The following is a 10,603-nucleotide window of genomic DNA, read 5'->3' on the forward strand; positions in this document are numbered from 1 at the left end:
TTCTCTCTCTCTCTCTCCACAACAGTATTGAAGCTAGGTATATACTTTTATAATCTTTAAGTGAACAACACTCATCAATTGTTTCATGTCTATTTTCTCAGCTAATCCAGAGGTTAGCTTTGCTGGCTCCCCGTGTCAATCTTTACTTTCCCTTGTTCTTTACATTCCCCCCCCCCCAACCTTTCCCTTTTCTTTATCTCCTCCTCCATCACTTTTAGCATTATCTTGTTCAAGAAAGACATAACTTAAGGTGATGAAGGAGTGCAGAGGCTATGGCAAAGTATAGAAGACTGTCTTACAGATATCTAAAAATCTTCCTAATTGTTCTGGTAAGAGATAAAATAGATTTGTTATGAAGGAGTTCTTTGTGGTGGTGCTTTTTCAGGTTTTGCCAATTTGGATCTGAAGTCCACCACATCACTGTATGTTGCAGCTATGCAAAATATAAAAGTGTATATCACATGCTATTGTGAACTGTAGCATCGTTTGTTGTAGGTTTTCAATCAGCCATTTGCTGGTTGTTGATTGCATTTCTGATAAGAGTGTCAAGGGAGTGTTTGTGCAACTTGGACAAAACAAATAGCACAAAGTATTTTTGTTTGAACATGACGGTTGAGTTTCTCAATCACCGGTGATATACACACTTCTAAGCAGTTTTCATTTAATACGTTCCACTTTGAGGTGTTGGTAAATTGGATGATGGCAGAAGATTTTAGATTTGTAGACTGAACATGGAATTTAGTTGTGAGGCAAATTTCTTAAGTACAACTACATGGTCATGTCTGGAGACTGGGTTCAGAGACAATGTCTCTTCTTGAGCAGTTATCATCATCATCATTTAGCATCTGCTTTCCATGCTGGCATGGGTTAGCTGGTTTGACTGAAACTCGTAAGCTGGAGAGCTGCACCAAGTTCTAGTCTGATTTGGCATAGTTTCTACAGCTGGATGCCTTTCCTAACACCAATTACTCCAAGAGTGTAATGGGTGCCTTTTATGTGCCAGTCACGTGACACCAATATTGGCCACAATGACAATTTCAATTGACTTGATGAGTTTTCTAAAGCTTGGCATGTGTGAGTTAAAATCCAAGCATGTTATCGCACTGGAGCAACAGCAATATATTGATGTCTTGCATTGACAAAACCTCCAATCATAGCTTACCATATAAAAAAAGACAAACAAGACAAAACAAAAAACATTAGCTACAGTAGCAGTTTTAGATACACTTATCATCATTGTTTAACATCCGCCTTTCATGCTAGCATGGGTGGAATGGTTGCGCAAGAGCCGGCCAGGCAGAAGTCTGTACCAGACTTCTATAACTGTTTTGGCAGGATTCTTACAGCTGGTTGCCCTTCCTAACACCAACCACTCAGCAGAGTGGGCTTAGTGCTTTTTACGTGGTACAAATACAGGCGAGGTTAGTTTTTGCAAGGTTTTTACAGCTGGATGCCCTTCTGAACACGAACCACTTTACAGTGTGGACTAGAGGCTTTCAAGCGTCACCTGCACTGACAGGGCTACCAAGTACTTGCAAGACAAAAAAAAGAAAAAAAATTTCAAGACATTAGAAGAGGTAATCTTGTGTTGGGCAATGAAAGGTTATAGTGAGATAGAAACAGGTATCTTGCTGTACAAGGTTACCCAGCCAGAGAGAGAGAGAGAGAGAGAGAGAGAGAGAGAGAAAGAGAGATCAGGAACAAGAATAGAAAGAGGTTCACTACCATAAAGGAAATATATGGTTACCCAACAAGAGGGAAGTGCAGGAGGTGAGAGAGAGAGAGAGTGGGAGTGGGAGACAGCAGGATAGAGATGGTGGCAAAATGCCAGGCGTACCCACAAGGAAAGGAGATCAGAATATAAATGGGATGGCTGAGCAAAGGAAGAGAGAGAGATATAGATGGTTGCAAGTGCCAGGTTCGAATGCCATAATATGTGGCAGGATATTTCGAAGAGCGCAAGTAAGTGGAAAAAAACCTGGGTATATATATATGGAGTTGGGGTGGGGTAGGGGCTACCAGATAGCAACGATAAAGAACTTCATATTGCCAGACATCTTGGTCGATTGTCATTTCCTTCACGAGGCCCAGCTTCCTGAGATCGGCCCTTACCATTTTTATCCCATGTCTTCCTGGGCGAATGAAAATTCTTGACAATTTTGTTTGGAATACATGTGATCTGGCAGGTCTGCTGGATCACGACTGTTCTGGGCTGAACAAACCACTACCACAACATCAGGGAAAGTTTCATTCGCTGCAACTTGGTTAATTTATTTCATGGATTTACAGTCAGTATGTGATGTAGCTTTAGACATTGCTTCTCAACGACATGGTTTGGAGTTCAGTCCCACTGCATGGCACATTGGGCAAGTGTCTTCTACTATAGCCACAGGCTGACTAAAGTCTTGTGAGTGGATTTGGTAGAAAGAAGCCTAGTGCTGGTGTGTTTACGTCTTCACAACTTAGCTGTTTGGCAAAAGAGACCAGTAGAATAAGTACCAGGATTTTAAAAAATAAGTGCTAGAGTTGATGCATTTGACTAAAAATTCTTCAAGGTGGCGCCCCAGCTTGGCCACAGTCTATTGACTGAAACAAGTAGATGAAAGATACATTTAGACCCCCTCAAATATGCATAAATATTTAGTATGTGGTCTCTCACAGATGCTACATATAGTTTTTTTTTTATTTATTATCCTTAATATTAAAGTAAGATTTATTGATTGTTATCAATATTTCATGTGACTGTCTTTGTATTCTTTCTCAATTTTCTACAATGAAAGTTATCAACATTTGCAGTTTAGACCAAGATAAATTGTTATTGAAACTGAACTGTGGTCAAATGTGTTCTAACCATGACCATCTCATGATGGTAACATAGGATACAAATAATATTTTGGGTGCTATTTCTAGCATCTTTAGCTCATTGACAAGATTTCATATACTTACTCTGTCAAAGTGCATGACTCGACATTGTAGATGCAGTGTAGCAGGGTCTGTGTTTTGTTAGTTGTTAATGACTGGGGGGTGATGTGAGTGCCTTGTTCAAGGAAGAGATGCAATGATGCATGCAATGATGCAAATTTTGAAACTTGCAATTGTTCTTCTTCTTGGTGAAATAAGAGAATCAAATATGTGGTGAGTACAATAACTTTAATGAACTGAGACCATCTGTGTCTATGAGAAGTGAGCAGCTTTGAGTCCTACTGCATGCACCTTGGTCACACATCAGCTTATAGCCTGAGACTGACCAAGTACTATGAGTGAAATTAGTTAGAAACTGAAGAAAAATTCCATCATGTGTGTCATTGTCTTGACATTGTGCAATAGTTGTAAACGAGTGCCACTGTCATTAAAGCAGTGTTGTTTGTTCCCAATCTTTCATGAAAACACATCATCCAGCCATGGGGGAAATATTGGATTACCTTGTTTGGAAATAGGTAAGGATTAGTAATAGGAAGTGTATTTCTCTATAGAAAGTCTGCTTCAACAAATTTCATGTAAGCTTGGAAAATTGGATGTTAGAACAATGATGATTATAAACAACTGCAATATGGTGCCTGCCACTATTCATAAATAATATGTATGTCTTAGATGATTGTCATGGCTCTTCCATGATGCAAATATGCATGTGTGTGTGTGTGTGTGTGTGTGTGTGTGTGAGATGTTATCCAGTATAGCATAAGAACAGTCGGAATGTGGCACTTCTTAGTTATGGTTAAAGTATGTCGACAGGTTGCTCAGTTTGTTTTAGCTTGTCTTTGGGCTCCTTGGTTTTGATAAAGTCATTGCAGTGTTGTGCAAGCTGTTTGCAGTAGAAAGTTCACATTGGACATTCCTGACAAATAAATTTTCTAATTGTTGGTGATGATCATATTTGCTCAGCAAGTTGACAGCTATTATATTTTGCCTTGTGTCAAGATTATGACCATATTCGAGACAAATGGCAAATAAATAATGGTAGTGTAGTGGTAGTTGTGGTAATCATTGTTGTAACAGATGCCAAGTTATGCGAATGTCCTTTGTCATTAAAAAAAAAAAAAGATTGTAGTTAAACTCAGAAAATCTTTTGTTGTTAGCAGTTTATTGAGGGTTGATTTTGTTGCAACTTCAACCTTGGACTTCACTTTATTATTACCTCTTAAGTTTGATGAAATTGGAATCGACAGTAGATTTATAGCTATGTCAATTGAGCTGGTAAAAACAGCATCTAGATTTTCCATAAATGATCTGTTGTCTTAAAAAAAGAAAGGGACTTTTTGGGTAATGTGGTTCCATACATATATTAAAACAAAAGAGAGGCTCACTGTTAGTGTTTAATGAAGATTCCTGGGTCTATGCAGCAAAAATGTTGATTAGGCTCAGGTGATTCCCAATTGAATTCAATCTATTGCTAGATAGTCCAGTTATGGCCATCCCATTATATTTTCTTTTTTATTTTCTTGGAATGGTGTACCACAGACTACACTGTCCAACTTAATAAAGCAGTAGAGTGTGATATGAAGGCGATATGGTTGGAACTTCAACCTGGTTGAGCAGTCTTATATAGGTCCCCACATTGGCTGATGCTGCCTGGGGTTTTAGTTTTTAATCCCCAAGTGCAGCATAATCTCTGTAACCGATCAGTGAATGTTAGAAGCCCAAATGTATTTAGTCATAAGCAATGATGTAAGTTTTAAAATAATGGTGAGAAGCAGTGTCTCATCTCATGTCCCTTTAAATCCTACTTTTAGGCCACCTCCTTTCTTTTTAGATCCATATATACATATATCATCATCATCATCATCATCATCATCATCATCATCACTGTTTAACGTCCGCTTTCCATGCTAGCATGGGTTGGACGATTTGACTGAGGACTGGTGAAACCGGATGGCTACACCAGGCTCCAATCTGATTTGGCAGAGTTTCTACAGCTGGATGCTCTTCCTAACGCCAACCACTCCGAGAGTGTAGTGGGTGCTTTTACGTGTCACCGGCACGAAGAATATCCTATAACATACAAGGATTCTAAAAAGTAAAATAGCAACTTCCATTTAAAGAAATAAGAAAAATAAGAAAAACCATTAAAAAAAATAAGAAATATATATATAATCATGCTAGAATGGGACACGGACATTAAATGGTGATAGTATATATATGTATTTACTTTAAAGGGTTGTTCATTTTCTTTTAAAATATATTATGCAGCAGGGAAGGAAGGGTAGGTGTGTGTGCATACACCCACACACATGTATATATGTATAGAACAAGCCATCATCTAATCCTATTTAGACACATTGTAAGAAATCTAAATCTAGATATATTGAAACATTTTTTCCATTCTGTTATGTTTAGAAAAAAAAAAAAATCCCAGAACAAAAAAAACCCACATCTAAATATGATAACTTGATATAAGCAATTTGTTTTTTTCATTGCAGAGTTTCATCTGTGACTTGCTTAGCTCATGCCAGCAAAAACATATAGCAAAGGTACGACTCTAAATACCGCTCACCCTGGCTGACTGGAACATATTTTTTGTGTTGTTTTTTTTTTTCTTTTCATTTTTCATTTTCATTTTTTTCCCCTCTGTCCACCATCTCATTTTATTTGTAGCGATCACCATTGTTGTCAACTGAATCGAACACCATACTCATAAGACATGTACATGAGTGTAGGGATGTGTGTGTATGCCTCTGTATATATATATATATATATATATATATATATATATATTTCAATAAGTATCCGGATTGTTGCCATAGTAGCAAAGCTAGAATATGCCGAGTTAAGCTGTGTGGCATAGATTGACTTTGAACTCTGCTGTGTCTGTGCATTAAGTTTTAATGTTGTAGTTCACTTCTGCTGTTTACAGCAGTGCTTGGAAGTAACGTGTGTAATGTGTAATCGTTGCATTGATCTTGATAGAGAAAGCTGAGCAGAGAATTTGCATCAAAGTTTGCCAAAAGCTTGATGATTGCTGCTCAGAGGCCTATGCAAAGTTTTCATCATAATTGACAGAATGAAGATCTTGTACAACTGAAATCCGAGTGTCTTTTTGGTCAGCTGAAAGTAGTTTTGGCATAAATTTGGCAGACACGCTTCTCCTACTCTGATCTTCAGTGATAATGGACTCAACTGAACAATAACTAATCAACGCACCCTCTGATAACTCACAGATGGTGATTTGACGACTTACCCCCACAGCTACATGCATGTCTGATAAGTTTTCTTCGGTTCTGCTGGTTGTGGGCCTCCCAGAACGTTCGTCACTGTGGACCTTTTTTCGGCCATTTTGGAAACGTCTGACCCACTCCTATGCTTGTGTGTGACCCATACACTCCTCTCCATACACTTTCTGCAACTTTGCGTAGGCCTCTGAGCAGGCATCACCACGACAACTGTTTCTGTTGTGGTCAATCCGACGATCATGCGTTAATTCCAAGCACTGCTGTAAACGAGAAGTGAGCGAAGAACGTTAAAACTTGCTGTGCTTGCACAGCAGAAGTCAAGATCAATCTCTGCCAAGTGGCTTTTCTCTGCATGCTTTAGCTTTGTTACTATGGCAACAGCCTGGGTATTTATTGATTACACCTCGTGTGTGTGTGGACACACACGTGTTCTTTTTATATATTGTGTATATATATATTCATACACATACAGTCACTCACTCTTGTAATATGTCACAAAAATTTATTGTCTTTTTCCCCCCCCCAGTAAATATTTCTTACATGGGTATAAAGTCAGAAATTGGTGGGAGGTGGGGCGTTAGTCACTTACTTTAACCTCCCTGAAAGGATGAAAGGTAGAGTTGACCTCGGTTTGATTTGAACTCCAAATGTAAAGTGCCAGGACAAATACTGGGAGGTATTTTATTCAGCTCTGTTATGATTCTGCCAATGCGCAGCAACAGTCTTCTCCCTCTTAATTTATAGATGTAGTCTCAGATATTGAGGTGATTTATAACAAGATGGTGGTGTTGGTGGTGGTGTGTGTGCATGTATACACATGACTAGTTTAAAAAAATTGCTATGAATCGTGTGGTTTGGAGATCAATCTCACTCATTACAACCATGAGCCAGTGTTGTCCACCACTATAGCTTCATGTTGACTGAGGCCTTGTTAATGAAACTAATTAGTAGTTAGCAAGGAACTATATGGAAGCTTGTTGGAAGATTTACATAAAGATGATGCAAAAGTCTCTAGAACGTAGGTTCTCAACTGGGGGTCCGGCCCTTGAGGGTTCATATAAAATTTTTAGGGGTCCACCCAACACAATAGTAAATTGGATATCCACAATAGTATTTTAAGAGCTCCTGAAAAATTTCTGCTTTAGATGTATGTATTGGTGTGTATTGCAAGAAATATCTAAGTTTCTCTCTCTAGCATTTTACATAATTTAACCTACACAAGTTAATGTGTGAAAAGCAAAATAGGAGTTTTGAAAAAAGTTTCTGTAAAACTAGTTTTTAAACATTGAATTACCTATTCAACGGGGGTCCACCAGAATGAAATAATAATCAAAAGGGTCCATTGATAAAAATGGTTGAGAACCTTTTCTCTAGAGTCTGTAGGATGATTGACATGTCCCTTTACCATTTAAATTATTTGTAAAATTTGAATTTTTTTTTTTTTTTTTTCCATTTTGTTAAAATTTTGGTTTCCTATATTTTTAATACCATCTGTATTATTTGTTTGGAACATCTTGCAGGCATGGCCGTGTGTTTAAGAAGCTTGCTTTGCAACCATGCGGTTTTGCGTTCAGTCCCACTGAACCAAGGTCAACTTTGCCTCTTATCCTTTGGTAGGGTGGTTGGAGGTCAATAGAAAAAAAAAAAAGTACCAACCCAGGTCTGTAGATTTGCAAAACTGTAAGATGTTCTGTGATTTTTGTTTTGGCGCTTTGCATTCTGAGTTCAAATCCTGTCATGGCCAAATAGCTGCCTGGTGTAACGTCATCACCTAGTACATTGGGTGCCCTTTGCATATTCCTTTGTTGCAAACATTCGAGCCAAGTCTCTGGTGTGAGGATATTTTCCTCCTTCCTCCCAGACTCAGAGGCCTTGTAAAGAGTTATGATGACCTACAGGTTCTTGGTAAAGGGGCATCAGGTTCATGTAGCTGGAATATATCTCGGTTTCCATGATGTATAAGTGACTGGGAGTATGATATTCTCTATTGAGCAGGGCACTAGTCTGTTCAGTTACTCCCAGTACTTGGTTAGTACTCATTTTCTGCTGAGTGGTCTGGGAGCAACTTGAAATTTTGAAGAACAACTTGCCACTTAGTGGTTAGAGTGTTGGGTTCACGTTCATAAAGTTGTGGTTTCAGTTTTCAGACTGTTGTGTGTCCTTACATATATGCAAGGTAGATACGATAAAACAACAGCAAAAACAAAAAAAGTATGTGTGTGTGTGGGGGGGGGGTCAGTAACAGGGGGAAATAATCCACAGGTGCTTGCTCTAGAGTGCAGGAGTGGGGTGACTTCACTAAAGACTCGGGGGCTAGTAGTGGTTTCAAATTGGGCAATGGGTGTACCACTCAAAATATCATCATTGCATTCCACTACTGACTTCTCCAAACAGGGCTGTTAAACGTTTCTGGCCACGTGACCCACCAATCTAAATCTCTCAGTTGATAGCAGATGCCCTGCAGTAATTTGTAGGTTTATCTTTCTAGAACTTTGTTGCTCTGTGATCTGCCACTTGATTTTGAAGATGAACTGCAGGCTTCCTTGGTTGTATTAGATGTGGCAATAGCAAAAGACCCAGTTGGGTTGGTGTTATACCCAAAACATTGATAAATTTGTAGGAAGTGGATTGCTGAGACATAGCAAAAGTTTATCTTTAACAAAGACTGGGGCTGCATTCCAAGCTGGAATATGTCATTCTGCAACAATTATTCCTCTATGGGCCTGAAATGAGGCTTTACAGACTTTCATAGGTTTGTTGGTTTTGTTCAGATGAAATTAGCTTCATGTTGACTGAGGCCTTGTTAATGAAACTAATTAGTAGTTAGCAAGGAACTGTATGGAAGTTTGTTCGGAGATTTACATAAAGATGATGCAAAAGTCTCTAGAACATAGGTTCTCAACTGGGGGTCCATGTGGCCCTTGAGTGTTTGTTAAGAATGTGTTCTTTGGTAGCATGTGAGCTGATGTAGTGAAGGTCGACAAAGTGAGGCTGTCAGTCCAAGGTGACTTGGGTAAGTTTTCATTTTGTTTTGTGAAAGGACTTTAAACCCCCCACCCCACCCCACCCCGAAAATGCTTCTGAGTGTGATTGGTAGCTGTGTCATGTTTTCATGAATTATTAAAAAAATTAATTATGTAGTGACAAGCAGATGTAAGACACAATCTCAGCCACCCAAGACTTAGCACAACATATAAGATGTGGCAAATAACATTGGGCTGGTACTCATTTTGAACAGGATCAATTGAAGCAATGTGAAGGATTAGTTGAAGCAGTGCTCAGGCATAATGCTACCAGGTCAGGAATTGATCCCACAACCTTATAATCATGAATCTGACACCTTAACCTCTTGGCCACGAATGTAATATTTAAGTTAGCTTTATCATCAATCCTGTGGTTCAGATATTGATTATAACTGTGGCACATCTGGGACTGATGCTTTCTGTCAGAGAGTTGTGTTATGATAGATTTGTGAGGGAAATTCAAAAGGTGCTATGTGAAAGCCTGACAATCAGAATGTGTGTGGGTCTCGGTGTGTAAATTTGGTTGAGCATCATGTTAATTAGACAAACGAATGAAGTTGATGTAATCAAGTAAAACTGTTGTGGATGCTGGTTCAGCATTGCTGGAGTCTCATTGCTGAGATTTGTGAAAGAATGTGAAAAAAGGAATGTGTGAGTATGTGTATGTATAGCCAATGTATGTGATAATACAGAAATGTATAGTGTGTATGTGTGTATATATATATATTTAATATGTATGGAAACAGATCTACACATAGTTAATATACATGAAAAAATATATATGTATAGTGAACATTTATGATAATGTGTGTATATATAACATGTCTTAACATATTTATATATGTGTATTACTATATATATTATATTATAGGACTGTGTGGATTAAGTTCGCTTCCCGACCATGTAGTTTCAGGTTCAGTCTGTGTGACACCATGAGCAAAGGTTTTCTATTGTAGCCTTGGGCTGACCAAAATCTTTTGCGCAAATATGGTAGGCATAAACGGAAATAAGCTTGTGTTTGTAAGTTACTGAGGGAAAGGTGGCGAAGTCAAAGGTATTGATGGTAGTGGCATCTGAAGTCTGAATAGTGTATATGGCAGATGTGGTAGTGATGGTGATGGTACTGTTGTTTATCATGCAGCTTTGCAATAAGTTCCAAGTCGACAAATTATATCGTTGTTTCGATGAAAATTGTTCATTGCTTGATAGGGCAGTTTTTAAGTTAGTATATATATATATATATATATATATAAAAATTATAAATCAACAATTAATAATTTTTACCAAGCCCTTCGGTATGTAAGCACCATTATCGGTGGAGAACTTATTTAAAAGTTCCCATACATTTATAAACATAATTAAGGGATCAGCAAGCATTTGCTTCACCATATACCGAAGTTCAGAAATAGCAGC

At 38.3% G+C, this 10,603-nt stretch overlaps 1 protein-coding gene across 6 annotated transcripts in view; it reads left to right on the forward strand.

Annotated features, from left to right (window-relative positions):
* Window positions 1-10,603, forward strand: part of LOC106879945 (uncharacterized) — a 93,318-nt gene that overhangs the window by 76,269 nt on the left and 6,446 nt on the right. Inside the window, exon 5 of one of the 6 annotated variants that reach the window (XR_008267053.1) lies at window positions 5,418-5,468. The exons of 4 other annotated variants lie outside the window; for them this stretch is intronic. The gene's annotated coding sequence lies outside the window, so the exon portion shown is untranslated. Of the gene's footprint in view, window positions 1-5,417; window positions 5,470-10,603 lie in introns of those variants that run through there. One more of the 6 variants, XR_008267054.1, reaches the window with a different exon arrangement.

The sequence above is a fragment of the Octopus bimaculoides genome, chromosome 30 (genome assembly GCF_001194135.2).
Source record: "Octopus bimaculoides isolate UCB-OBI-ISO-001 chromosome 30, ASM119413v2, whole genome shotgun sequence".
NCBI classification, from domain to species: Eukaryota; Metazoa; Mollusca; class Cephalopoda; order Octopoda; family Octopodidae; genus Octopus; species Octopus bimaculoides.